General features: G+C 30.2%; 3 long non-coding RNA genes across 3 annotated transcripts; all 3 read left to right on the top strand.

The window, feature by feature from the left end:
• Nucleotides 1-333: 333 nt before the first annotated feature.
• LOC132725834 (uncharacterized) lies at nt 334-3612 on the top strand. The gene is made up of 3 exons (XR_009625116.1): nt 334-553; nt 1295-1414; nt 1992-3612. It is a non-coding gene; the product is annotated as an uncharacterized LOC132725834 (long non-coding RNA).
• Nucleotides 3613-8252: 4640 nt separating this feature from the next.
• On the top strand, nt 8253-11511 carry LOC132725835 (uncharacterized). Its single transcript, XR_009625117.1, has 3 exons — nt 8253-8510; nt 8722-8841; nt 10178-11511. It is a non-coding gene; the product is annotated as an uncharacterized LOC132725835 (long non-coding RNA).
• A 5041-nt stretch (nt 11512-16552) lies between these two features.
• Nucleotides 16553-21417, top strand: LOC132725836 (uncharacterized). Its single transcript, XR_009625118.1, has 3 exons — nt 16553-16698; nt 17580-17699; nt 21009-21417. It is a non-coding gene; the product is annotated as an uncharacterized LOC132725836 (long non-coding RNA).
• The last annotated feature ends 2620 nt before the right edge of the window (nt 21418-24037 follow it).

A 24037-nucleotide genomic window follows, 5' to 3' on the forward strand; every position in this document is an offset into this window, starting at 1 on the left:
TCAATTCATTTAGAAAAAGTTCTGTAAGTTAATTTATTCGATAAAATCTACTTTGAACTTATGAAAAATCATGACATTCAAGAAGGAAATGTTCGACTGTAAAATATTCATTGCAATTTATTCAAAATGAAGCATCGCCTCCTGGTAAAAAGTAAGAATATGAAACTGTTGTATGTCCAATTCTACATCATCTTCGGATACCTATGGCCAAACCATTAACATTTAACAGCCGTGGAATTTTTGGCCGATAACCATATTTCATTGGTTGCCTCACTCATTGGTCGATATTTTACGCACCTTTTTGCTATTTATCGACGCAAATCGAATCATGTTACCAACGGCATGATTATATAATAATCAACTGTTGGTATCAGCTTTCACAGCGCTTTAAATATTTCAATGATTATTTTGACAAAAACAAACTACTGACAGATTTTATGTAAAACTATATTATACGTATGAGATTTAAACAAGAAACAGGTTATTGTACTGGGAAAATACTCAAAGATGAAACCACTTGTGTGTTGTTTAGTTGTTACACTTATCCAAAATTGTAAGTATTAATATTAAAATATTTAATATATAAAATCATATGCTTTTAAAGGCAGCTATTCCTTTAATGAAAAAACATAAAGACGTTTTTCATATTGTAATGACGTTTTTTTTATATAATATTATAAGTGTATTGAATAAACATGTAAGTTATTGAAGAGTTGTGTGTCGTATTGTTTTTATTTGTTTGAACGACTAAAGTCATTTTGAATCTGACTAAAGACATTATATCCAATTTTGTAACATTGAAAAGGTAAAACTTCTTGTAATTATTTTTGTACACATTAACCTTAGTAAATCTGCATTAAAAGTTCCAAAATTTTAATCAGTTAGTAAATACGGACTGTTTTACACAATTCTTTTGTGCTGTCGAATGCGTTGTTGAGAAGCGTGACTTGCGTATTTTAGATTACACACATATAGAAACATAGAGATATTTTAATGCTGAACAAAAAATCTCCTTCCACCCTGAAAAAAAAAACACAACAACAGCAAAAACAACAACAACAATCTGTGAAGATAGAGCTCTGAAGAAATTCTCACTTAATTACTTGCGTTGTTGGCATGAAAGTAGAAGGCAGGTGGCACATGCCAAATTTGTGAAAATATATCACACAACTTTTTGTGATATTTTTGATTCAATAATTCATTGCTAGTTTATTCCTGTTTATTTAATGTTGAAATGAAATCGAAAAAAATCATTTAAAAAGAAACGAATTGAAAAATACCTTATTTTTGGCAGATGCAGGAGCGTCAACTTTAAGATGTTACAGCTGCGAATCATGCGGTGATCCCTTTGATAAATCTAACATACTGAATGTGACTTGTTCTGGTTCTTGCCATAAATCAAACAAAAAAGGGTGTAAGTATGTTTATGGAATACTTTAATAATGATTTGTATATTGATAAAAAGGAATAAATAAATAAGTTATTTAACTAGTCAAAGTGCAAATAGCTTAGAATATGTAGACATAACATACATGCATATTGGGTATCATCACAGAGTACAATAAATTTCCAAATGAAATTTCAACTCAGTATATACCTAATCGCAAATGTGTTTTATTTTCTGCATTATTTATGGTTTTGTGTTTATATTTATCTATTTATTGTGTTTCGCATTTAAACATATTTCTACCAAAGGAAACTTAGTGACCCAAGCAGATCTAAAATTTGTAAAGTTTATTGCAATGTTCTTTTGTTGGCTCTACCTAATTAATTATTAATAAAGATGGTTTTAGTCTCGAAAGTGAATGTCGTTGACATTAGTAAAAGCACGAAAAATGTGCTTTCGGTTGTTACTTATACACATATTTTGTTTAATTCATGTAATACTTTTTAGTGCTCTCAAAAGATCATATTAAGAAATTATTTCGAATGTTGTGAAGTTGGCTGACATCGACACATTTCAAAATTAATGTACATTTATATCTTCACAGGTATTTCAAGAGGCTGTTCAAATATTACTCTAGTATCAGATTGTTCACATGATGAACAACTTGAAGTATGTGCATGTGACACCTATCTATGTAACAAGACGCAAGGAAAGCACAAATATTTGGTTGGACTTTATATCGCCAGCATCATCTGTTTTCTTTTACAAACTTTCGATAGATATCATAATTGACGCGTTTCATATTGATCATCGTTTGCTGTTAACAGGTCTTTAGATGTACATTATGACGAACGGTTATTTTAAACATTCGCCATTACCTGAGAAAAGTACTTTCAAATGTGTTTAATCTTTCACTATACAGTTATAGACAAACACTTGTACCAGTTTTTAAATGAGATAATTGTTCATGACTATCTTGGGATAAATATGGCTGATTTCCCTTGTGCAGTTTAGCTTGCTAGTAAAACTTATATTCTAAATAATAAAACAAAACAAAAACATGATATTATTTTTGAATGTGCACGTGTCTATGCATAGCTTTGCTCCCTTTCTCTTTATTATACGTATTATTTGTATTGTATTCTATTTCAAATGACAAAATGTTCATTTGTGTTACACGAGTTAAAATGATAGAGTTTGATGCTAGCCTTTCTTAAACGGTATATAGCTATCTTTATGAAACTTTGTATAGAATTTAAAAACAGTTTATAATGACTTTTCCATAGCTTTATAGTAGATTATCGAAATTGTAAAAGTAAAAATTTGATAAAAGAACGATTCTTTGATTCTACACAACTGAATTCATACTGTATGTTAACATAATAAAATGTTTCGGAGCAAAAGATTAAAATAAGATTTTAACCGTCTTACAATGATTTTGTGCATGTGCCAAAATATTTTTTTCCCATAAAGTAATTTGAATTTATTCTTTTTCAAAATTCAAACAAACTTTTTGTATACTACAGGCAGAAGAGATAAGGTTCCATCTACATATGTACATACATGGATATAAACATAAATAAAAGAACAATAAAAACAAAATATATCAACTCTGGAAAGAATATATAATTTGTACTACGTTTTACATACATTATTGTGGTGATTTGTATGAAACAAGAATTTTCAATGATTCACCTCTACCACCATTAAATCATTTAATTGTGGGATCTGATCAAAGTATGACACTTTTGTTATTGAAGATTGAATAATTATGCATGCAGGAGTATTACATCGAGAATAAAGAGATCATTTAGATTGAATAAACGTCCATATCAAAATACTAACATTAGGCGGGAGGTGAGAGATCAAGGAGAAAGCATTTTTTTTTCTTAGTGTATTTTGCTAAAATATGATAATCGAGATCATCAAAGATAGGCGGCGTTCAATGAGCGTAAACCTTGCAAAGTGATATAATAAAAAATATATAAATTATAGGTATAGACTTACTTAAATAGAAGTTTTATTAAAGAAGACCTTGAAATAATAACTGTAGTGCAAATACACATATTTTCGGCATGATTGCCCTCCTTTAAAAGCGGTAAATTTCCGTTTATGTAATTTTCTATATTGTAAAGTTTTTATTTAAGAATAGACGAAATCATTATATTGTAAAAGATACATATTTTTAAATGTTTTTATAAATATTATTAAATGTTTTATTTCGACTTTTTGTTTGTTGTTTTTACGGCGTTTTAACGTATAGCCCATATGGCACCGAAACAGAGAAGTTGGCTTTGTTACCTTTGAGCCTTACAAACGCAAATGCAACACTAATACACTAGGAGTTTAAACCAGCCTACCTACTGGAACTAAGAGATAAGTCACATCAATTTCGATAATGAGAGGCATAAATGGTTGTTTCAACCCTTCAGGCACGCACCCTTTAGCCCCAAAGGGGCTTAATGTCTCATAATGATATTTCTGCTATAAAACAAATTGCATTAAATAATACATGTATTTGAATTTTATAAATATTATTTAATATTTCATTTCGATTGTCTGTTTGGATGTTTTTACGGCGTTTCAACGTATAGGTCATATGACACAAGGAAGTGGGTTTAAAGGAGAGCAAATAGAAATCAATATAAAGCCATAGTGAATGTCGTATATCTTTATACTTCAAAAGATTCTTGGTGGAGTGGATCGGAAACATGTCTGTTATGTCATACTCACGCATAAATATCAAATACACGCAATGAACCATATCATGCACGAGAATTCATAAGTTTGATCGTGCAAACGCTTATAAAAAATTGTTTTTTGAAGAATCGATCGCTTTTATACATAATACTCAATCACTTTAACCGTACAAATTACAAAAAGACAACAGAGGCAAACGATGGTTTAGGTTATTTGCCTTTGCAATACTTTTCAAAACATTAAATCATTAAACAGATTATCAAAAAAGTGTTTTAGAAAAAAAGATTAAAGCATATCCGGTGCATGATAAGTCTGTAATGAACAAAACTGTACAATTTTGTCATGGTACTTTTATATCATCGTAAGGGAAATTGGAATCTTAAGAAAAAAAAGAATGCTGTCAAGAAGAATAAGTTGATAATTTTATAAATAATTCTGTAACTAAGTTTAAATTTCTGATTTCCAAACAAGTACTTAAGTTATGTTTTTCCTAAAAGTTGATCAGCAGACGATTTAGCTAAGAAGACAAATGTAAATTCACAGTTTCTTTGATAATTCGATCATTTGATTGATAAGTAGAAAATGCGATTGAACCAAGATTCGGTAAGTAGGTAATTCATATACTTTTGAAATACGTCTACCATTTCTATAATGATCAATAAAGAAATCACCGCTAGCTTGTAATTTACATAAAAAATACCCGTTGATGATAGTCTACACATGAGCAAAATTTATTACTCTTATTAATAAATAGTTAATACAAGTACAGAATAGTCCAACTATAGATATTTGTATTTACATAAATATGAATCGCACGCACACACTGTAAGACTGCCACTTCTTTCACATTTAGGTATCAGACTGACCTTTGATCAAGCTCTTGAAACTACTGAAAATATGAATGAACACATAGTTAAAATCAGTTGTCAGCCAGAAAGCAAACACACTTGCAAAAGTTACTAAATTTTGCTTCCTTATAAGCTATCATTACTAACTAGTTTTTAATCTTTTTCTTCGAGTTAAGTTTTTGAAATATTCTTTGAAAAACAATAATTTTTATCTTATTTTGGTTGCATCTAGACTGAATATATCATGTCTGTAATTTCACTGAACATTGTTTTGTATTACTTTCGAAATAAAATTAATGTTTACTTACTGTTATCAATTTCAGATTTAACACAGAAGCCCGCACAGGTTTCTTCTTTAATTTAGAATAAGAAAAAAAATTCATACTTCCTTAAAACAACAAACGTCTGGAAATGCTCTTAAATGTAAAAAAATGTAATGAAATTAATAGAAATTTGATAACAACATATTTGCATATCAGACAAGATTTATAATAAAAAAATGTTAGTTTTATTTTTTCTTAAATACAATGTGGAAGAATAAGACGGAAGAAATAGCTGCCGGGTAACTGTTTAACGGGAATACGTCAGAGCCTGGTTTCCGCCGAAAACAATTTCTTTCGAGCTCTATATTACAGTCTGTAACGGTTGTTGGTGTATATGTCAATACAACTCGTAAAATGGTTGCAGAAGCTCAATCTCAATACAGAGATGACGAGTAATAGTAAATGTTATAGCAACAAATGAAAGAGTCGTGTGATTCTATTATCAATATGTTTTGGATGTGTTGAACAACACAACACACGTTATATGGCGACGTTCCAGTTATACTGGAGTAAGACCTCGCGTGCCCCTTTTTGCATTATTTGTGTAGAAACACTGACGTTCTCTAAGCAAACAGGATAGCTTTGTCACATGAAAAAATTGAAGACACTGGCGTGACTTTACCCTGAAGCGGTGAGAGCCAAGTGTTTTTAAATCAACGACGCTAACGACTCGGCCACGGACGTCCCTTATTCATTAGTTTGACACCTATATTAAAACAAAACAGTTGATAACTTTGTTACAATTTCAATTTAAACCACTTGCCTATTGATGTGCAAGGATTATTATGAAACGCTATAGATATCGTCTAACACACAACTAAAACAATCTATACACCGATCGATATACAATCTGATACTATATACATACACCGCCATATCCAACATTTATTCTTCGGAAATTAATATTACTTGTTACCATAGATTTGTATCGTTTATCGCCACCATTCAGTATACAGTGCATACTCTGCTGGGAGCAAACACATTTTCTTCTTTTAGAACAGGCTCAATCAAACCGAGCCTGCAACATTTTCAATTTTGCCGTGTTGGGCTTTCTTTAAGTATACTTATTTTCTCTCTTTTAATAATGAAATGGTGAACAATGTTTCGTGTCGTCGTGTCTTCGCCTTCCGGTAGTCATGCATAAAACAATAACACATATGCTGACTTAAAGTAAACATAGTGGGAAGAAAGCTTATGTCGCGAAAAGAACTTTGCGCCTTCTTAGTGCATATTTAAATTCAAATTTATGACAAGGATGTTTTATAATAAATTCATCGATAATATCATTAATTTGCCTAAAATGTATCGTGTCTTCGTACCGGTGCCCTCAAAAGGTCGACGGCAAAATGAGCATATTATCCTGTCTTACCATCGATGTTTGAGGGGCGAAGACACGAAGACAAGAAATGGCAGAAATCAGCCACCAAACACACTTAGATTTCACACTGAAATTAAATAAACTGATCTGCGACAAAAAAATGCTTGCAACATGAATTTCTTAAATAGATCTAGTGGATACGCACACACGCATACGCATAACAATCAACAACAACAAAAAAAAACCCCAAACCCCCCCCCCCAAAAAAAAACAACGACAACAAAAATAAACACCAAACACTTAGATCAACACCTCGCGGCAATAAACAATATCTTTGCCTCCTAAAGGTGGCTGCTATACAAAGGTAGTAATGTAAATAAAAAAAGAACAAGAATAATCCATGTAAAATATATAAAAAAACACATAATCCAAAATACTCACAACTATGAAGAAACATAATAAAATTAAAACCAAACAAAATACAATGGGTTTTATTAATACATAATCATAATAATAATTTATAATTCACAAACTCCCTTAATCGAATGGTAACAAAATCTTAAAGATAAAAATACATTTTATATTAATATAAATGAGCAGATGACAGTAGAAAAATGCAGCAACAAGATAGATATGTAAACAAAATATTTGGATTTAACGTATTTTATCTCAAGTTTTCAGCACGCATTAAAGAGCAAGGGAGGTAATAAATGACGGCTCTTTTGAAGAAATATAAGGTTATAGTTCTTTTTAACGAGAATTTTACTAACATATTTTTAAATTTTAGTGGTGTTTTTTATTGTTTTTTTTTTTTTTTTTTTTTTTATAAAACGCAAACAATATTAAAAAAAGAGAAAATAAATTGAGAGCAAAGTAAACAAATTTAAATGAGGGAAAATGTCTTATTATTTTGCAGAAATATGACATAATTATTAAGAAATTCAGATTCTTAATTATGAGTAATTCACATATCTAATGAATTTTTCATCTCAGTACCACCGCCCAAATAACCATAACTCGACATGGGGTCAGTTATTCGGGTCCATATCGTTTACGTGCACATTATTGGTTGCTTATGTTAAACTATAACATATGACACATTTTTTTCGTGTTGCCGACTGTTCGCATTTTTTAATGTAAAATATCACGAGGACTCTAACGCCACATAACAGCTCTGTCGCTAACCTTGTCGATTTCGCGAATGTATAGATATTCAACAGAACCCGCTTGTTTGTTTAGGTTTGACTGCGACATTGACACAGTCATTACCCATCATTCCGCACCAAATAGTATGATAAGTTAGCCTAAAGTGAGTTGGTACCAGTGCTTTAGTTAAATATTTGAATTCCCGTTCAATTCATTTAGATGTTACTGTGGCAAAAAGTTCTGTAAGTTAATTTATTCGATATTTGTGAAAAATCATGACATTCAAGAAGGAAATGTTTGACACTAAAATATTCATTGTAATTTATTCAAAATGAAGCATCGCCTTATGTTAAAAAGTAAGAATATGTAACTGTAGTATGTCCAATTCTGCATCATTTTCGGATACCCACGGCAAAACCGTTATCATTTATCAGCCGTGGGATATTTGGCCAATATCCAGTCGATAAGAGGTGTGCAAAATACTGATATTTCATTGGTTGCCTCACTCATTTGTCGATATTTTATGCACCTTTTTGCTATTTATCGACGCAAATCGAATCATGTTACCCACGGCATGATTATATAATAATCAACTGTTGGTATCAGCTTTCACAGTGCTTTAAATATTCCAATGATTATTTTTGACAAAAACTAACTACTGACAGATTTTGTGTAAAACTATGTTATACGTATGAGTTATAAACAACAAACAGGTTATTGTACTGGGAAATAGTCAAAGATGAAACCACTTGTGTGTTGTTTAGTTGTTACACTATTTATCCAAAAGTGTAAGTATTAATATGAAATATTTAATATATTAAATCATATGCTTTTAGAGTCAGCTATTCCTTTAATGAAAAAAAAAAAGTTTTTTATTGTAAAAAAAATGTTGCTGTTCTAGTTTATTGCTGTTTATTTAATGTGATAATAAAATCGAAGCTTAACATATTAACAAAATGTATTGAAAGAAAAGAAAATAATATTACCATATTGTGGCAGATGCAGGAGCGTCAAATTTAAGATGTTACAGCTGTGAGTCATGCGGTGATCCCTTTGATGAATCTAACAAATTGAATGTGATATGTTCTGGCTCTTGCGTGAAATCAAACCAAAAAGGTTGTAAGTATGTTTATGGTATACTTTAATAATGATTTGCATATTGTCAAAAATGAATACATATATCAGTTATTTAACTAGTCAAAAGTCCAAATAGCTTAGAATATGTAGACATAGCATACATGTATATTGGGTACAATATATTTCCAATTGAAATTTTAACTCAGTATATATCTAATCGCAAACGTGTTTTAATTTCTGCATTATTTATGGGTTTGTGTTTATATTTATCTTTTTATTTTGTTTCGCATTTAAAGTTATTTCTACCAAAGGATTATAAATTTGTTAAGTTTATTTCAAGGTTCTTTTGTCAGGTCTGCTTCATAAGGCAAATACCTGACATCAGGAATTTGCCTTATCATGCCTCAAATTCCTTATTATAAATATGTAGATAACAATATATACATGTTCGAGGAATTTCATACATGAAAATCTCGTAAATATCTTATTTTCGAAAGCGATTCTTATTGCGTTCTAACGATCTCTCAGAAAAGAATTGCTGATAAATCCTGGAAAATTTATTATCATTCAAGTAAGTCACTTTATTCTTCCGATTCCGCTCTTTATTTGGGTGCTGGTTCCCGATAAGATGCTTTAAGCTATGAGTATACCTAGTTATAACAAGGGAAGCTGGAAAGTACTGCAAATGGAATCTTATCTTACAAAATTTTAATTTTCTTTCCGGACCAAATTATGTACGAATTACATTGGGCAAACTTGCGAATCCAAGCTATCAAAAAGGAGAATTTATGGTAAAAATTATGTCTAAACTCTTTGTAACAAATGTTTGTCGGTGTTTTTCTTAAGAGTATAGGCACATAAATTCATGCAGCTATGAAGCATCCAACTTTGAACTAAATTTCGCGACTTAGGCAAATAAATTTGGATGTTTTTTTCAAGTGCAACACATGTCCAAAAGTCGAAGAGGTAAAGTATGTAGTTACCATTGTGCGACTCCGAGTCGAACAGCAAAAATCTCGTGCGTTTATACTTTGAGTATATGTCAATAAGGCAAATGAAGCATATAAAATTAGGAATTTGTTGTATAATAAGGCAAATACCTCGTGTGAATGAAGCAGACCTGTTTGTTGGCTCGACCTAAGTAATTATTGTTAAAGATGGTTTTAGTGTTGGAAGTGAATATCGTTGACATTAGAAAAAGCATGATAAATGTGCTTTCGGTTGAAACTTATACACAGATTTTATTTAATTGAATCTGATTTATTCATTTAATAATTTTAGTGCTCTAAAAATATCATATTAAGAAATTATTTCGAACGTTGTGTAGTTGGCTGAGATCGACACATTTCAAAATTAATGTACATTTCTATATTCACAGGTATTACAAGAGGCTGTTCAAATATTACTCTGGTATCAGAATGTTCAAAAGATGGACAACTTGAAGTTTGTGCATGTGACACATATCTATGTAACAAGACGCAAGGAAAACACAAATATTTGGTTGGACTTTATATCGCCAGCATCATCTTTTTTCTTTTACACACTCTCGATAGATATCATAATTGATGCGTTTCATATTGAGGATCGTTTGCTGATAACAAGTCTTTAGATATACATTATGACGAAAGGCTATTTTGAACATTCGCCATTACCTGTGAAAGGTACCAGTTTTAAAATGAGATTATTGTTCATGACTATCTTGGGATTAACATGGATGATTTCCCTTGTGCAGTATAGCTTATTAGTATGTGTTTAGGATTAGTTTTGCTCCATTTCTCTTTATTATACTTATTATGTGTATTGTAATTTATTTCAAATGGCGAAATGTCCATTTGTGTTACACGAGTTACAATGACAAGGTTTCATACTTATCTTTCTTAAAGGGTTTATCGCTATCTCTTATAACGACTTTTCCATAACTTAATAGTCGATTATCGAAATTGTAAAAAATGATAATTTGATAAAAACCGATTCTGTGATTTTAACTGTTTAACAATGATTTTGTGCATGTACCAAAATATTTCTTTCATACAAATAATTTGAATTTATTCTTTTATTCAAAATTCAAAACAAACCTTTGTATACTGCAGGCAGAAGAAATAAAGTTTCATCTACACATGTACATACATGCATAGAAAACATAGATTAAATGACAATAAAAACAAAATACATGTATATAAACTCTTAAATGAATGTGTAATAAGCACAAATATTTTGTGAGAATTTTCAATGATACACCTCTACAACCATGTGGCACTTTTGTTATTGTAGATTGTGACATTGAATTTAATTATGCATGCAGGAGTATTATGGCGAGAACAAAGACATTGATCATTTAGATTGAATAAACGTCCATATAAAATGCTAACACTAGGCGGGAGGTGAATACAATTTTTCTTCATAGTGTATTTTGCTAAACCTTGCAAAATGATATCATGAAAAAATAAATAAATGACTGATATAGACTTCCTTAAATAGAAGTTATATTAAAGAATAACGTGAATTAACAACTTAATTGCAAGGACACATATTTTCGGCATGGCATGCGATTGAAAAATTGAAAATGCGCCCGTTTAAAGGCGACATTATAACGCTTGTGTAAGGGCTACATTGTAAAGGTTTTATTAAGAATAGACGAAATCATTTTATTGCAAAAGATATATATTTTAAAATGTTTTTTGTTTATAAATATTATTAAATGTTCATTTCCGATTGTTTGTTTGGATTGTTTTTTTTACGGCAAATCAATGTAAAGGCAGGGATGTTGATATTGTTAACTTTGGGCGTTACAAACGAAAATGCCACACAAGGATTCAAAACAAGCCCACCTTCTTGAGCTACTCCAAATATTGAAAACTCATTCAGTCACTTCAATTTCGACAATGTGAGGGATGAACGGTTGCTTCGACCTTCCAAGGCAGGCGCCCTTTGGGTCACAAAGGGGCTAAATGTTTCATAATGGTATTTCTGATATTTTTAAGCAAGCTGCATATACATGTATACTTATTTAATTTTTATAAAAATTATTTAATGTTTCATTTCGATTGTCTGTTTGGTTGTTTTTTTACGGCGTTTCAACGTATAGGTCATATGACACCAAAACAAGGAAGTGGGTTTAAAGGAGAGCAAATAGAAATCAATATTACGCCATAGTGAATGTATATCTTTATACTTCAAATGATTGTTAGTGGATCGGATACATGTCTGTTATGTCATACTTACGTATAAATATAAAATACACACAATGAACCATATCATGCACGAGAATTCATAAGTTTGATCGTGCTAACGCTTATAAAATTTGTCTTTTGAAGAATCGATCGCTTTCAAAATTAGTTGATAGCAACATTTCAAGGTAAAAATTTGAAATACACAGTTTTTGCTTTTGTATTTAATAATTATTAGCACATGACAGGCAAACTACATCGAAACTGTTAAAGAAAGCAAACAAATTAAATAATCAGCAAATTTGAGCAAAAAGACTAAAATTTGTACTTTTATGTTGTAGCAATTGTTCTCGAGTGAAACTTGAGAAAGAAATAAATTCAATATATAATTAAATCATAAAAAGATAGTAATTAAAGGGACATAATGACTCAGAAAATATTTTTCCCTTTTTATAAAGGTTAAACATGAATTTAAAAAATGATTAAAAAATCAAAAATAAAGTGATCCCTCGGAAGCATCAATCACAACACAATTACATGAAAATTGCAGACTTGGTTTGATTGAGTCTGTACATAAGGAGTAATGAATAAGTGTAATATCCCTCATGCCCACTAGCACCAGCTTGAGTGGTACTCAATTCTGAACACTTAATTGTACTGGCATCAACAGACAAATATAGCAACACTTAATTGGAGAACGGGGAAATGTTTTACAGCTGTCACACGGCACATGGCGCCTGCTATTGTGAAGTATAAAAAATTAATTAAAGCTTAGATGCTTATCACCAGAAGAAAGTAGCACTGTCTGTCAAAGTATTTGTCATAAGTGTAGCAAAATATAAACAAAGTGGTATTTTGACTTTTATACAAAATACTCAGTCACATCAACCACAGTACAAATTACAAAAATACAACAGAGGCAAACGATGGTTTCGGTTATTTGCCTTTGCATTACTTTTCAAAACATCAAACTCTTAAACAAACTATCTACTACTGTTTAAGAAAAAAAAACAGAAGCATTTCTGGTGCATGTTGAGTCTGTAATGAACAAAACTGTACAATTTTGTCATGGTACTTTTATATCATTGTAAGGGAAATTGGAATCTTAAGAAAAAATAGAATGCTGTCAAGAAGAATAAGTTGATAATTTGATAAATAATTCTGTAACTAAGTTTAAATTTCTGATTTCCAAACAAGGTACTTAAGTTATTGTTTTTCCTAAAAGTTGATCAGCAGACAATTTAGCTAGGAAGTCAAGTGTTTGGTAAAAGGGACTCCACTGAGGTTTAAAAGCCTAAAACATAATATTTGAATTTCTTACATAAATGAGCTGGGGCGCCTTAAACATATATTTACGCAAAGATAGTTAAGAAATATACCTTGAAATAAATTGAAAATCGTATTTTTATGCTTTTCTTAGCCTGGTTTGAGTGAAAAACGTTTAAACGCTTTTCATTTTGGGTCATTTTTTTCACAATTTGAATAATTATTTTGGAAAAGCGAAGTGCACGAATGATCTTAGAGTTTGAACAAAGATTAGTGGTCTAAACCTACATCAAATGGAACATATATCTGGAAAAAATATTTTCAGTCACATCAATGTCAAAAAACCTCAGTGGAGTCCCTTTAATAAATTCACAGTTTCTTTGATAATTCGATCATTTGATTGATAAGTAGAAAATGCGACTGAACCAAGATTCGGTAAGTAGGTAATTCTTATACTTTTGAAATACGTCTGCCATTTCTATAATGGTCAATAAAGAAATCACCGCTAGTTTGTAATTTACATGAAAACTACCCGTTGAAAATCTAAGATGATATTCTACACATGAGCAGAGAATTCAAAAAATATTTATTACTCTTATCAATAAATAGTTAATACAAGTACAATATAGTCAAACTATAGATGTTTTTTTTAACAGAAGATTTGTTACACAAATATGAACCGGTAAGACTCACACACGGTAAGACTGCCACTTATTTCACATTTTTGTATCAGACTGACCTTTGAACAAGTTCTTGAAACTACAGAAAATATGAATGAACACATAGTTAAAATCAGTTGTCAGCAAGGAAACAAACACACATGCAAAAGTTACTAAATGTTGCTTCCGTATAAGCTATCATTACTAACTAGCTTTTTAATATTTTTCTTCGAGTTTTTAAAATATTCTTCGAAAAACAATAATTTTTATCTTATTTTCTTTGTATCTTGACTGAATATAATCATGTCTGTAATTTTACTGAACATTGTTTTGTATTACAGTACTTTCGAAAGGCCTTTCGAAATAAAATTAATGTAAACTTACTGTTATCGTTTTCAGATTTGACACAGGAGCCCGCACATGTATCTTGTTTTTTATTTCTCAGATCAGAGTAATAGCATGGTTGACAATCGTAACATCTATATGACGATGATCTTGAAACTAGGGATTTTATATGAAATAGTAATGTAAAAAAGTAAAAAAATTTTAATAATAATCCAAACTACTCACAACTATGAAGCAACATAATTAAATTAAAATCAAACAAAGTATAATGGGTTTCATTATTATGAGCGGATGACAGTAGAAAAGTGCAGCAACAAGATAGATATGTAAACAAAATATTTGGATTTAACGTATTTTATCTCAAGTTTTCAGCACGCATTAAAGAGCAAGGGAGGTAATAAATGACGGATCTGTCTGAAGAAATGATTAGGTTATAGTTCTTTTTAACGAGAATTTTACTAACATATTTTTAAATTTTAGTGGTGTTTTTTATTGTTATTTTTCATAGAACACACACAACATTAAAAAAGAGAAAATAAATTTAGAGCAAAGTAAACAAATTTAAATGAGAGCAAATGGTAGTCATATCAGTAGAGGTTTATGCATGCATGACATCCTCGAGTTTAATTAAATGTCATCATTATATATTAAGCATTTATTTGTCTAATTATTTTGCAGAAATATGACATAATTATTAGAAAATTCATATTCTTAATTATGAGTTATTCACGTATCTAATGAATTTTTCATCTCAGTATCACCGCCCAAATAACCATAACTCGACATGGGGTCAGCTATTCGTGTCCATATCATATACGTGCACATTATTGATTGCTGCTGTTTAAGGTAGTACACCCCTAATGGGCACTATAAGGAATTGTAAATTTGACAACATAGGACAGTTATATGCCTTAAATGTCACCTGTATGCAAACTTTAAACAAAGTTTACCATGTGGTTTATGAGTTATGGACATTTTTATGAACTAAAACTTTGCCATTAGAAGGGTTTTTTTTAGAAATGAGGAAACTCTAAATAATCTATAATACCATCATTATGAAAAACGTTTTCCTTTTGCTCATTGTTAAGAAATAAATAATGACATTTAGGTAACAAATTAAACAAGCAAAATGATTGTTTTTAAACGAAATGTTTTTAATATGTATAAAAATGTAACCCTACCCCACCCACTTTTAACACTAATTTGACCATTTCCCTATGTAAAAAGCCTTATTTAAAATATCCCTAAAATTTTCCAAAATGAGGGGCTATTTTCAAAGTTTGCCTAAATTTTCTTTAATGTATATTGGTTGGTCTTGCAAAATATAAAATACTTTTACCGTTTAGTTTTTATTTTATTAAACTTTGAAAATATCTGGTATCATATTTGCTATTAAATTTGGCATTATTTAGTAAATAAATACCTACAATAATTATAAAATTAAATTAAAACACTTTTTTCTTCCATAGGAGGTCTGAGAGATTAATAAAAAATGTTAAAAAGAAAAAAAAAGAAAGAAAAAAAATTGCCCCTTCTGGGGTTTGAACCCACGCCCCCTCAGTTTCAATACACTTTACAGTGATTTTAGCCTATTTGAATACGCTTCAAAGTGGAGACAGTGCATTAGGGGTGTACTACCTTAACTATAACATATGACACATTTTATTCGTGTTGCCCACTTTTCACATTTTTGAATAAAAATGTCACGAGCACTTTAACGCCACATAACAGCTCTGTCGCTAACATTGTCGATTTCGCGAATGTATAAATATTGAACAGAACCCGCTTGTTTGTTTAGGTTTGACTGCGACATTGACACAGTCATTACCCGTCCATTCCGCACCAAATAGTATGAATTTAGTAGGCCTAAACTGAGTTGCTACCAGTGCGTTAGTTAAATCTTTGAATTCCAGTTCAATTCATTTAGAAAAAGTTCTGTAAGTTAATTTATTCGATAAAATCTACTTCATGAAAAATCATGACAATTAAGAAGGAAATGTTCGACTGTAAAATATTCATTGCAATTTATTCAAAATGAAGCATCGCCTCCTGGTAAAAAGTAAGAATATGTAACTGTTGTATGTCCAATACCCACGGCCAAACCATTAACATTTAACAGCCCGATATCCAGACGATGAGAGGTGTGCCTTATATTGATATTTCATTGGTTGCCTCACTCATTGGTCGATATTTTACGCACCTTTTTGCTATTTATCGACGCAAATCGAATCATGTTACCCACGGCATGATTATATAATAATCAACTGTTTGTATCAGCTTTCACAGTGCTTTCAATATTCATATGATTATTTTTTTTACAAAAACTAAGTACTGACAGATTTTATGTAAAACTATATTATACGTATGAGTTTTAAACAAGAAACTTGTTATTGTACTGGGAAAATAGTCAGAGATGAAACCACTTGTGTGTTGTTTAGTTGTTACACTATTTATCCAAAATTGTAAGTATTCATATTAAAGTATTTAATATATTAAATCATATGCTTTTAAAGGCAGCTATTCCTTTAATGAAAAAAAAAAGAACATAAAAAAATGAGTTGTGTGTTGTGATTGTTTTATTTGTTTGAACGATTAAAGTCATTCTGAATCTGTCTAAAATTTTTATATCCCATTTAGTAACATTTAAAAGGTATAAGTGTTTGTAATTATTTTTGTACACATTAACTATAGTAAATCTGCATTAAACGTTCCAACTTTTAATCAGTTAATTATCAGTTAGTAAATACGGACTGTTTTACAAAATCCTTTTGTGCAGGCGAATGCGTTGTTTAGAGGCGTGACTTGCGTATTTTAGATTACATACATATAGAAACATAGAGAGATATTTTAATGCCTAACAAAAAATCTCCCTCCACCCTAAAAAATAAACAACAACAACAACAACAACAACAACAACAAAAACAACCAATACTTTGGGAATCGTTCTGCTTTAGACATAACACATATGACACACAGCTATGAAATTAACATATAACATGAGTACGTCTATAATTAGATAAATATAGTATACAGAGAAAAGATAGATGTTTGTAAAACAACAACAACAACAATCTGTGAAGATATAGCTCTGATAAATTCCTCACTTTACTAAATGGTTTGTGTTCTTGGCATGGAAGTATAAGGCAGTTGGCACACGCCAAATTTGTGAAAATGTATCACATAACTTTATATGAGATTTTCAATTCAATAATACAGCTTGTATTTCGAGTGTTGCTGTTATAGTTTATTTACTGTTTATTTAATGTTAAAGTGAATTCGAAGCTTAACATATAAAAAGAAACGAATTGAAAGAAACTAAAATATTATTACTTTATTGTGGCAGATGTAGGAGCGTCAAATTTAAGATGTTACAGCTGTGAGTCATGCGGTGATCCCTTTGATGAATCTAACAAATTGAATGTGATATGTTCTGGCTCTTGCGTGAAATCAAACCAAAAAGGTTGTAAGTATGTTTATGGTATATTTTAATAATGATTTGCATATTGTTTAAAATGAATACATATATCAGTTATTTAACTAGTCAAAAGTCCAAATAGCTTAGAATATGTAGACATAACATACATGTATATTGGGTACAATATATTTCCAATTGAAATTTTAACTCAGTATATATCTAATCGCAAACGTGTTTTAATTTCTGCATTATTTATGGGTTTGTGTTTATATTTATCTTTTTATTTTGTTTCGCATTTAAACTTATTTCTTCCAAAGGAAAATTAGTGACCAAAGCAGATCTAAATTTTGTTAAGTTTATTTGAAGGTTCTTTTATCAGGTCTGCTTCAGGTATTTGCCTTATTGTACCTCAAATTCCTTATAATGTATATGTAAATAACAATATATACATGTTCGATGAATTTCATACATGAAAATCTCGCAAAAATCTTATTTTCGCAAGCGATTCTTAATGCGTTCTAACGATCTCTCAGAAAAGAATTTCTGATAAATCCTAGAAAATGTATTATCATTCAAGCAAGTCACTTTAATCTTCCGATTCCGCTCTTTATTTCATTGCTGGTTCCCGGTAAGATGTTTTTGGCTATAAGTATTACAAGTTATAAGAAGGGAAGCTGGAAAGTACTGCAAATGGAATCTAATCTTATAAAATTTCAATTTTCTTCCCTGACCAAATTATGTACGAAGTACATTGGGCTAACTGGCAATCCAAACTATCAAATAAGAGATTTTATGGTAGAATTTATGGAGTCTATGACATCTAGACCCCTTGACACCTCGACCCCTTGACACCTCGACCCCTAAGACATCTCGACCCCTGACACTTAGACCCCTAAGACACTTAGACCCCTTAAATATACCTGACATTTCGACCCCTTAATTAATGTATTATTATATTAGGAAAGACCGTGCTTTTCTAAAAATAAAAAACAAAGTAATGACTTAATTTACCAATTGATATCCAAATAGATCTTTTTAATAAAACAATAAAACCTATTCTTCTTTATGGGGCGGAAATATGGGGATATGGTAATATAGAAGTGATTGAACGAGTCCAATTAAAATTTTTAAAGTATATTTTAAATATGAAAAGATCCACCCCAAATTATATGGTGTACGGAGAAACAGGCTGCCTGCCGCTATCTATTGATATAAACGAAAGAATAATCATGTTTTGGGCTAGATTAAAAAAGCACGATATAAATAATCATCAAAAGAAATTGTCGTCTCTATTATACAATATTACATATAATCTTTCAAAAAACTTAAGTGAAAATAATTTGAGAAAAAAATTTCTTTGGATTGCAAACTTAAGACAATTTTTTATAAATTGCGGTTTATGTAATATATGGGACACACAAAATTTTGGAAACGAGAAGTGGTTGAAATTAGCAATTAGACAGAAACTAAAAGATATTTTTCTAAATGATTGGTATTCCGTTATTCAAAACTCTAGCAAAAGTACATTCTACAGAATATTCAAAAAAGAATTTAAATTCGAAAAATACCTTTTATCAACCCCTAAACCTTTTCTTCGTTACATGATAAAATTTCGTACACGTAACCATAGATTACCAATAGAAACCGGAAATTGGGCCCGAATACCAACCAATCAAAGAACATGTACTTCTTGTAACAATAAAATAGGCGACGAATTTCATTACTTATTTGAATGTGTTTTGCTTAATGATGAAAGAAAGAATTTTTATTTTAATTTTATAAATATGGGGTGTCAGCTTCCGTAAATTATTACGCAGTCAATAATTATATTTCCGTTAACTATTACACATAATTCAATATTTCATTTAGTATAAACGTTCATTGCCAATGTAACATTATCATGTCAGTTTACAAATTTTTAGTTATAATTGATACGACTTTCGTATGAATTATATGTAAATGGAAAAATGAAACATTACTCACCAGTTTTGCAGGTTCTGTGTTGCACCTTCTCACAAATATCACATGTAACGGCATGTTGTAAAGGACGAACAGTCTCATTGCACGCAATACACAAAACGGACATTATCATTTAATAAATAATCATTTAATAAATTAATATGATTATGACAAATATATACACAAAAAAGGTCTGTAATAATATTCCTTCATAATAGGAAACACGCTTAATGTTAATAAAACTAAAAGGATGTAGAAAATACTCGTTTTTATGTATATCTTCACAAATTTTAGTAAATGATATTATTAAAAAATGTGTGTAAATAATTAGTAAAGGCTTTCTATAACATCAAAGATCATTTGTAACTTGCGATGTTATATGTCTAATAAATAATTGTTACTTCATGCGCTAATGACGAAATTATAAATTAGCACCATAACATTAAACCACGGGACTTTAATCCGATTTTAGTCCGTAATTAAACAAATGAAAACTGTGATTTGTTTATTAATCACCAAAATTAGATTTTAAAAAATGTAAATTTGCAATTGATATTTCAGAAAATAAAAACAAATAAATTTAAACAAAAATCTTAAAGATTATAATTAAAAAAGGCGTACAATATTTTCAAAATATATGTACGGTTCTTTTAAAGTCCAGCATTTAAAACAGGGGTCGAAATGTCTTAGTCAGTAGGGGGTGAAAAGTCATCTTACAAGGGGTCTAAGAGTCAAGGGGTCTAGATGTCATCTTAATATCCTAAGGGGTCGAGAAGTCAAGGGGTCTAGATGTCTTACTTGCGAATTGATGTCTAAACTCTTTGTAACAAATGTTTGTCGGTGTTTATTGCAAAACTGTTTTTCTTAAGAGTATAGGCACATAAATTCATGCAGCTATGAAGCATCCAACTTTGAACTAAATTTCGCGACTTAGGCAAATAAATTTGGATGTTTTTTTCAAGTGCAACACATGTCCAAAAGTCGAAGAGGTAAAGTATGTACTTACCATTGTGCGACTCCGAGTCGAACAGCAAAAATCTCGTGCGTTTATACTTTGCTATGTCAATAAGGCAAATGAAGCATATAAAATTAGGAATTTGTTGTATAATAAGGCAAATACCTCGTGTGAATGAAGCAGACCTGTTTGTTGGCTCGACCTTAGTAATTATTGTTAAAGATGGTTTTAGTGTTGAAAGTAAATATCGTTGACATTAGGAAAAGCATGATAAATGTGCTTTCGGTTGAAGCTTATACACAGATTTTATTTAAGTGAATCTGATTTATTCATTTAATAATTTTAGTGCTCTCAAAATATCATATTAAGAAATTATTTCGAACGTTGTGTAGTTGGCTGACATCGACACATTTCAAAATTAATGTACATTTATATATTCACAGCTATTACAAGAGGCTGTTCAAATATTACTCTAGTATCAGAATGTTCAAAAGATGGACAACTTGAAGTTTGTGCATGTGACACATATCTATGTAACAAGACGCAAGGAAAACACAAATATTTGGTTGGACCTTATATCGGCAGCATCATCTGTATTATTTTACAAACTTTCGATAGATATCATCATTGAAACGATCCGCATCGATCATCGTTGCTACTAACAGGTCTTTAGATACATACATTATGACGAAAGGCTATTTTGAACATTCGCCATTACCCGCGAAAAGTACTAGGTTTTAATTGAGATTATTGTTCATGACTATCTTGGGATAATATGGATGATTGCCCTTGTGCAGTATAGCTTGTTAGTAAAAATCATATTCTAAATAATAAAAACACAATAAAACATGATTTTGTTTTTAAATGTGTCTATGCTTAGGTTTGCTCCCTTTCTCTTTATTTTACGTTTTCTTTGTATATGTTGTATTGTAATTTATTTCAAATGGCAAAATATCCATTTGTGTTCACGAGTTAAAATGATAGAGTTTGATACTTATCTTTCTTAAAGGGTATATAGCTATCTCTAATAATTAAAAAAACAGTAAAACAGTTTATTATGACTTTTCATAAATTAAAAGTCGATAATCGAAATTGTAAAAATGATAATTTGATAAAAAAGAAAAGGATTTTGTGATTTTAACCGTCTAACAATGATTTTGTGCATGTGCCAAAATATTTCTTTCATATAGATAATTTGAATTTATTTTTTTTTTTCAAAATTCAAAACAAACCTTTATATACTGCAGGCAGCAGGGATAAAGTTTCATTTACACATGTAAATACATGCATAGAAAACACAGATAAAATGACAACATAAACAAAATATACCAACTCTTAAATGAATATATAATAAGTAAAACGTTTTGTAAGAAGTTTCAATGATACACCTCTACACATTAATCATTGAATTTGTGACACTTTTGTTATGAGAAAATGTGAGATTGAATGATTATAGCTATGCATGCAGGAGTATTACGGCAAGGACAAAGACGTTGATCATTTAGATTGAATAAACGTCCATATAAAATGCTAACACTAGGCGGGAGGTGGGGCATTTTTAATGGAGAGCAAATAGAAATCAATATTACGTCATATTGTATGTATATCTTTTTATTTCACGTGATTTTGTCTGTTCAAATGCTTATAGGTGAAATTGGAAACATGTCTTTTATCATATACTTAGGTTTTAAATGGAAAGGCACACGCAATATACGATATCATGCACCAGATTTCATAAGTTTGTATCGTACAAACGCTTATTTAAATTTGTCTTTTGAAGAACTAATCACTTTCAAATAAGTTGCTAGCAACATTCCAAGGCAAACATTTGAAGTACAAAGTTTTCATTTCCGTATCTATTAATTATTAGCACTTGACAGGCATACCATTTCGAAACCCTTAAAGAAAACAATAATATTAAATGTACAGCAAATTTGAGAAAAGGTCTGAAATATGTACTAGTATGTTGTATAATTTGTTCTCGAGTGAAACTTGAAAAAGCAATAAAGACAATTTATACTTTGACAATTAGTAGATATTTAAGGGACATAATGCCTTAGAAAGTATTGTTTCCATTTTTATAAAGGTAAAACATAAGTTTAATAAATGATTCTAAAACTTAAATAAGATGCTTATGACCTGGAGAAACGAGCACAGAATGTCAGAGTATTTGTCATAAGAGTAGCAAATTATAAACAAAGTGGTATTTTGACTTAAATACAAAATTCTCAATCACTTTAACGTACTAATTACAAAAAAAAACCAACAGAGGCAAACAAGCAAACGATGGTTAAGGTTATTTGCCATTGAATTACTTTTCAAAACTTTAAATTCTTAAACAGACTATCGAAAATGTGTTTGAGAAAAAAAGTTAAAAACATTTCTGGCGCATGATGAGCCTGTAAAGAACAAACTGTACAAATTCGCAATAATACTTTTAAACCATTGTAAGGAAAAATTGGAATCTTAATAAATAGAATGCTGTCAAGAAGAATAAGTTGACCATTTGAAAAAAAATCTATACCTTATTTTTAATGTCTGATTTCAAAACAAGTGCTTAATTTAATATATATCCTGCAAGTTCATCAGCAGTCAATTTAGGTAGGAAGTCGATCATTTGATTGATAAGTAGAAAATGCGACTGAAGGAACATATTTTTATATAGATTCGGTAAGTAGGTAATTTTTACACTTTTGAAATACGTCTGCCATTCTAAAATGATCAATAAAGAAAGCACGGCTTGTTTGTAGTTTACATGTAAACTACCCGTTGAAAACCTAAAATGATATTCTACACACGAGCACAAAATTCAAACAAGATTTATTACTCTTATCAATAAAAAGTTAATACAAGTAAAGAATAGTCCAACTTTAGGTATTTGTTTCTCAGAAGATCTGTTACAGTAGTCTAAATCGCACGCACACACTGTTAGACCGTCTTGACTTTCACATTTTGGTATCAGGCTGACCTTTGAACACGTTCTTGAAACTACTGAAAATATGAAAAAATACATAATTGAAATCAGTTTTCAGCAAGCAAGCACCCCAGCAACATGTATGCATATCAAAAAGTTACTACATAGTGTTTCGTAATAAACTTTCAACTAACTAGTTTTTTTAAATCTTTTTCTTCGAGTTTTTGACATATTCATTCGAAAACAATTTTTTTTTATCTTATATTGTTTGTATCTTGACTGAATAGAACTATGTCTGTAATTTCACTGAACATTGTTTTTGTATTACTTTCGAAAGATCAGGTAATATTTATTTCAAAATAAAATTAATGTTAACTTACTGTTATCGATTTCAGATTTAACACAGGAGCCCGCACAGTTTTCTACTTTTTCATTGCTCGGATTTGAGTAATGGCATGGTTGACAATCGTAACATCTATTTGATGATGATCCTGAAACTAGGAATTTTATATAAAATAGAAATTAAAAAATCCTAAACATTTATATTGTATTGTTAGA

The sequence above is a fragment of the Ruditapes philippinarum genome, unplaced genomic scaffold (genome assembly GCF_026571515.1).
Source record: "Ruditapes philippinarum isolate M1 unplaced genomic scaffold, ASM2657151v2 ctg5211_1_1_1_1, whole genome shotgun sequence".
NCBI classification, from domain to species: domain Eukaryota; kingdom Metazoa; phylum Mollusca; class Bivalvia; order Venerida; family Veneridae; genus Ruditapes; species Ruditapes philippinarum.